The sequence below is a fragment of the Raphanus sativus genome, chromosome 4 (assembly GCF_000801105.2).
Source record: "Raphanus sativus cultivar WK10039 chromosome 4, ASM80110v3, whole genome shotgun sequence".
Lineage (NCBI taxonomy): Eukaryota > Viridiplantae > Streptophyta > Magnoliopsida > Brassicales > Brassicaceae > Raphanus > Raphanus sativus.
The window spans coordinates 23,502,090-23,508,885 of NC_079514.1; positions in this window are offsets into that span (position 1 = coordinate 23,502,090).

The window sequence follows — 6,796 nt, forward strand, 5'->3', positions numbered from 1 at the left end:
TGTACTACTACTAACCTGTGATAGAGAATTGTTACTATATTCAAAAATAGTAGTTTTGGTATAGCGAAAAAAGAAAAAAAAACTAAAAATAGGGAATAAACTTTTTTTTTTTTTTAAACTTTTTTTCTTTAAAATGATGCACTATAGAAAAATCACTTTCATCATTTTATGCCTTTCCTCTCTCTTCTCTTGTTTAATATTTTAGATGTAAAACTTGCATTTACATATAGATTGGAATATAGAATGTTCCAATCTAAATATTTAAATTAAATTATAAAGTGTTTAATCTTCTAATCAGTTATTAATAAATTAGTGGTTCTCATTTTTTCTGACACAATAAGTTCTGTCACATATGCAATTATCTAAGCCAGATAGTATCTCTGATTAGTTTAGAGCTTTGAATGGTGATTGCGGATTGAGCGGTGCAGGATAAACCGTTTATATGCGGTGTGTAACATACCAGTTTATGGCCCAATTTTTTTTCAAGGATAACGAGCCTCTCTACGGCCCACTTGTCTAGAAACCTAGGGTTCCCTGCAGATTCTTATAAAAAGGACTGCAGCCCCTTCTCTTCTCCTCATCACAAACTTGCAGCAGAGCTCTGCAGAAATTTCCAGAGACCTGAAAACCCTAGCCTCCTCTCTTTTTTCTCTCCCCCTGCGCCGCCGTCTCTCTCTTCTCTCCTCTCTCTCTGTGACTCTCCTCTCTCTCTACCAGGAGTTTCTCTCTCCTTCTTTGCCGTCTCTCCCTCTCTTCTTGCCGGCGTCGGACTGGTGGTGGTGGTGGTTGTGAACAGACCAGGTCGGCGTTTTTGGAATTCTCTAGACCCAAATCTCACACTTTTCAGATCTATCCGATCTGTGGTTGTGCGGCTGTGTACTTCTTCTAGATCTGGATCTGCGACGTCGAGAAATACTAAGGTGAGGACCCGGTCGGAAACTTCTCTCATGTTGTATAATACCTCGTGGCTTAGTCCTTTGTTAATGTTGACCTAGATCTAGCTGTTGAGTCTTGTTGTTATGAAGAAAGTATGATGATTGTTGATTGTGATGAAATGCCCAAGAAAAGTGATAGGTTATCAAAAGGTAAACCGGTTGAGTGTTTAGAATGAATGAGATGTGCGATAAGAATGAAAATGTTGTGATAAGAATGAAAGTCATGTGAATGAAATGTTGCTACGATCCATGAGCTTGTGTAATAATGTGAATGAGTGCCGGTTTGGCGAGTGCCGGTCTGGCGAGTGCCGGTCTGGCGAGTGCCGTCTGGCGAGTGCCGGTCTGGCGAGTGCCGGTCTGGCGAGTGCCGGTCTGGCGAGTGCCGGTCTGGCGAGTGCTGGTTTGGCGAGTGCCGGTTTGGCGAATGCCGGTTTGGCGAATGCCGGTTTGGCGAGTGCTGGTATGGAGGGCCGGTTTGGCGAGTGTCGTTTGAGCGGGAAATGGTGAAGTCATGGAAGACCATGGGGTGTCCGGGCGGTTGGATTGAGCACCCATGGATTAGCGAGTCTAGGGAATATTGTTAGATGCTTGTTAGGTGATATTAACTTATGACTTGTGCTTCATGTGTTATGTGATCTGAGATGACGTAGGTTCCTAGAAATTATCCTCATTGAGTAATCCCAATTACTCACCCCTCCTTCTTGTAGGTATGATCGAAGAGGAACATGAGCAGGAGTTGGGATGGTGCCATCGTTTTGAGTTTTCTTTATTTTTCTGAACCTTTATATTCGGGTTTCTTATAAGTTTTCATTGGATATTTCAATCTTTAAGTTGAGTTTGGTTTTATGTAAGACAATTTGTGCTTCAGTAAAAGTTGTTAGACGAAAAGTGTTGTGTTTATGGTTTTAAGAAAGATCCTCGGGATATGGATGCTACAATTGGTATCAGAGCCAGGTTAAACCCGCCGGTGCTGTCCCGGGTGGGTAGTTGTAGATCAAGAGTATTTTATATCTGGGTTTCAAAGTGTTTTCAAAATTTTACGAAAGGAAGATTTTCAAAAGATTAATTTAAGGCACCATTCAGACCAAAGCCCCTCGCTTACTCGACGAGATTAGTGAACTCTTTTGCAATCAGAATCTGACGCGCCATTCTTTGTATCAGGATTCCACCAAAGAATGCCAAGGTTACCTCAACAATGACAACCGCCCAAAGAGCAGCTCGGCGTGCTACTAGAGCCGAATCCCGTGCTACAAGTTTGAATGGAAGTTGTACCGAAGTATAGATAGAGTTGAGAGACACACCAAGAGGGGTTCTGAACAAGGGACAAGTTGTTGTGGATGTTGCAGTTTTGGAGGAGTTACAGATGTACCGAGAGATCTACCAAGGACAAAGGCCTGGGAATGGTGGTCCAATAGGAGTTTGCGCCGCACAACCAGCGAAGGAAAACACCGTGAACCATCCATCTCCACCACTACATGTGCGAGTGCAAGGAGAAAGACCCTCGTATTTGGACATGATGCGGTATATGAGAGACATGCAAATAGAACTCTTTGGTGGAAAATCAGATGCTATAACTGCAAATAATTGGAGAAAGAAGTTGGAGAGAAACTTAACGCAGCCAGATGCCCGCCCGAGTTCCGCAAGGATTTGGCTGTCAATTACCTAAAGGACGACGCATTGGTATGGTGGGAGGGAGTCGTGGTTGCAGTGCAAGGACGCTATGAACTAACTTGGGCAGATTTCTTAGAGGCTTTCAACAAAAAGTATTTTCCACGGGAGGCCATGGATCATATGGAAAGTGAATTCCAGGACATTCACCAAGAAACAAGAAATGTGAGGGAGTACGGGGAAAACTTCAATAGTTTGAGAAGATTTGCGGGCCGCTACTTAGGAGAGCGCGAACTGATTCGGCGTTTTTTGAAAGGGATGAGGATTGAGCTCAGGAACCGTTGTAATGTGCGGGAGTATCAAGACATCAATGAGTTGATAGAAAAGGTTGCCGAGCAAGAGATTGGACTGGAAGAAGAGCGTAAGCAAGCCAAGAATGTGCATACCAAAACTGTGAAAAGGACTTGGGAAAACTTAAGTGCAACACCTGCAGCTCCACTTAAACAGTTGTGTGAAGGATGTGGAAAGAAGCACCAAGAGGAGTGTTGGCATGAGGTGTGTTTTCGGTGCAAGCAGTTGGGACATCTTAAGAGGAATTGCTCGCTTTGACAACAACCAAATACCAGATGTTTTCACTGCAGACGTCAAGGTCATATAGCAAAGCATTGTAGAATTCAAACGGTGAGGGTAGCAGATGAAATATTACCACCACTCAAGAGACAAGCACCAGGGTCAAGGGTCTATGTTGTTGGGGATCATGACCGAGCTGAGCTTAGCCGATATCGGGTATGTATTTATGTGTATCTTCTTGTATTTCAAATTTGATAAGTTGAATTAGTGTGCACCTAATTCTAGTAGTGTAACCCTAGCATGTTCTTCGGGATCGTAGTGGACGAAGAGAGAAACTGCCCATACCCCATTAGAACAACCCATAGTCTTATGAGTCTAAAGTTATAAAGCTGTTAGAGCCAGAGTACAACCATACACACTTCATTTCAAGAACCGGAAGACTGTTTTGGGTGACGAAGATGCATAGAACGGATGAGGAAGGATGTTGTTTCATGGATTTCATAGGGGATGTATATTGGTTATAAATGTGGAATGTTAAATCTATCACGGGTTACTACACGAGCTACTTGTGCTTTAATAGAGATACGGGTATGAGGAACCTAAGGGAGGCCGTTGCAGGACCTCGTATGCTTGATCGAAAGTGGGAAGAGCTAAGAACAAAGTTGAAGAGGACCAACGAAATTCCAGAGCCAGGGGAACAACCTGATATTGGCTAGGAGGAGCACAAGGCTTCCGCCAAGTTGTGCCAAGAGATACCTTAGGATGGGGGAATCCACAAATGTGGGAATGCCTAGATCGTGGTACATGTGAGCATAAGGGGAGCAAGGATAATCAGAGTAGCGCAGCTGAAGCAAGGTGGCAAGCCGGCAGTACACCACAACAGGTGTTTTGATTTCACAACGACACTACAGGACTGGTCGAGTAAAGATTGTAGAAGTACCTTAGATAACATTCCGAAGTTATCTATAGTGGTACGTCTCACCGTAACTGTAAGCAGAATATGAGTGAAGTTGGTGAACCGCAAGAAACAGTGACACTAGAAGGATGGAAGAGATATAAAAGGATGAAGAATAACCATATGGTTAGTAAGCCAAGATGTTATAGGAATCGTCAGAAGGCAAATGACGAGCTGGTGGTCACTTTGGTATGGGATGTTAGGAATTGGGGTTTCGACACGCGGAATTCGGGGACGAATTCCATTAAGTGGGGGAGATTGTAACATCCCAGTTTATGGCCCAATTTTTTTTCAAGGATAACGGGCCTCTCTACGGCCCACTTGTCTAGAAACCTAGGGTTCCCTGCAGATTCTTATAAAAAGGACTGCAGCCCCTTCTCTTCTCCTCATCACAAACTTGCAGCAGAGCTCTGCAGAAATTTCAAGAGACCTGAAAACCCTAGCCTCCTCTCTTTTTTCTCTCCCCTTGCGCCGCCGTCTCTCTCTTCTCTCCTCTCTCTCCGTGACTCTCCTCTCTCTCTACCGGGCGTTTCTCTCTCCTTCTTTGCCGTCTCTCCCTCTCTTCTTGCCGGCGTCGGACTGGTGGTGGTGGTGGTTGTGAACAGACCAGGTCGGCGTTTTTGGAATTCTCTAGACCCAAATCTCACACTTTTCAGATCTATCCGATCTGTGGTTGTGCGGCTGTGTACTTCTTCTAGATCTGGATCTGCGACGTCGAGAAATACTAAGGTGAGGACCCGGTCGGGAACTTCTCTCATGTTGTATAATACCTTGTGGCTTAGTCCTTTGTTAATGTTGACCTTGATCTAGCTGTTGAGTCTTGTTGTTATGAAGAAAGTATGATGATTGTCGATTGTGATGAAATGACCTAGAAAATGATAGGTTATCAAAAGGTAAACCGGTTGAGTGTTTAGAATGAATGAGATGTGCGATAAGAATGAAAATGTTGTGATAAGAATGAAAGTCATGTGAATGAAATGTTGCTACGATCCATGAGCTTGTGTAATAATGTGAATGAGTGCCGGTTTGGCGAGTGCCGGTTTGGCGAGTGCCGGTTTGGCGAGTGCCGGTTTGACGAGTGCCGGTTTGGCGAGTGCCGGTTTGGCGAATGCCGGTTTGGCGAATGCCGGTTTGGCGAGTGCTGGTATGGAGTGCCGGTTTGGCGAGTGTCGTTTGAGCGGGAAATGGTGAAGTCATGGAAGACCATGGGGTGTCCGGGCGGTTGGATTGAGCACCCATGGATTAGCGAGTCTAGGGAATATTGTTAGATGCTTGTTAGGTGATATTAACTTATGACTTGTGCTTCATGTGTTATGTGATCTGAGATGAGTTCGCAGGTTCCTAGAACTTACCCTCATTGAGTAATCCCAATTACTCACCCCTCCTTCTTGTAGGTATGATCGAAGAGGAGCAGGAGCAGGAGTTGGGATGGTGCCATCGTTTTGAGTTTTCTTTATTTTTCTGAACCTTTATATTCGGATTTCTTTTAAGTTTTCATTGGATATTTCAATTTTTAAGTTGAGTTTGGTTTTATGTAAGACAATTTGTGTTTCAGTAAAAGTTGTTAGACGAAAAGTGTTGTGTTTATTGTTTTAAGAAAGATCCTCGGGATATAGATGATGCTACACGGTGCATTTTTCACAGTTATAAAAACGTATAAATATATAATATATATAAAAAATTATTATTGTTAGCTGCAGTACGATGCAAAACGGTTTGTAGCATTCAAACCTAAACATTATTAAAATTAAACTTATTAAATAGTACAATAAATAGGCTACTAGATGACTAAAAGTCAAGAAGATTAGACAGATAGTAAAAGAACAAATAACTTCTTGACTAAAGTCAGAAAAACATTAATTTATCTCATATGTGTAATTATCTTCATTTTTTGTCAACATATGTGTAATTATCTATATCAAACTATTTTAAGTGATTAGTTGAAATAGTGTCAAAATTTTAATGTTATTTGAATAGTCCGATAAGTAGGCTACTAGACGACTATTATCATTCAGAAGGATTAGTACCTCTTTTTTTAAACAAAAACTATTCTAAAATTGTTTGACCAGAGATACATAATTAAAATCATGTCACTGGTACAGATACAATCTTTACAGCCCATAACAATTTATCTCAAAAACTACATATGAACACTGGATATCAAATTTCAAGTTCTGCGTGTACTTTTGTTAGACTGTCGAATACGCTTTGCTTCCGCAAGTATTCAACAGTCGTAGTCTTTCTACGCCCCCCACGTACTTGACACCACCAAATGTCACATAATTCAAAGTTTGGTTGCTTTGGAAGTTAAACAACCATTTTTAAATGTTCGTCAAAAAAAAACAACAACCATTTTTATTATATTGAAGCTGTACCTCACCTTCTTTGAACAATGTATAAATAATAAAATAAAAACAATAATTTTATTTTGTCGGTGCTTGTTTTCAAAATATTTCAACAAAACTCATCGCTAAACTTATATATTTTGTTACAAAATTACCTTTTTGGTTACGAAGGAAATATATATTAACTTTTTTTTGAAAATGAAGATATTTTAGGGAACATCTTAAAAAAGACCAAAAATGTTTCTATTACCAAAATAACACAGAAAATAAGAAAATGACTTAAATGATCAAAGTATGTTTTATTAAAAAGGTCAAGTACTTTGTATCTTTACTATGCATATAAATCAATAAAATAAAAATCAATACTAAAAAATAAAAACAAT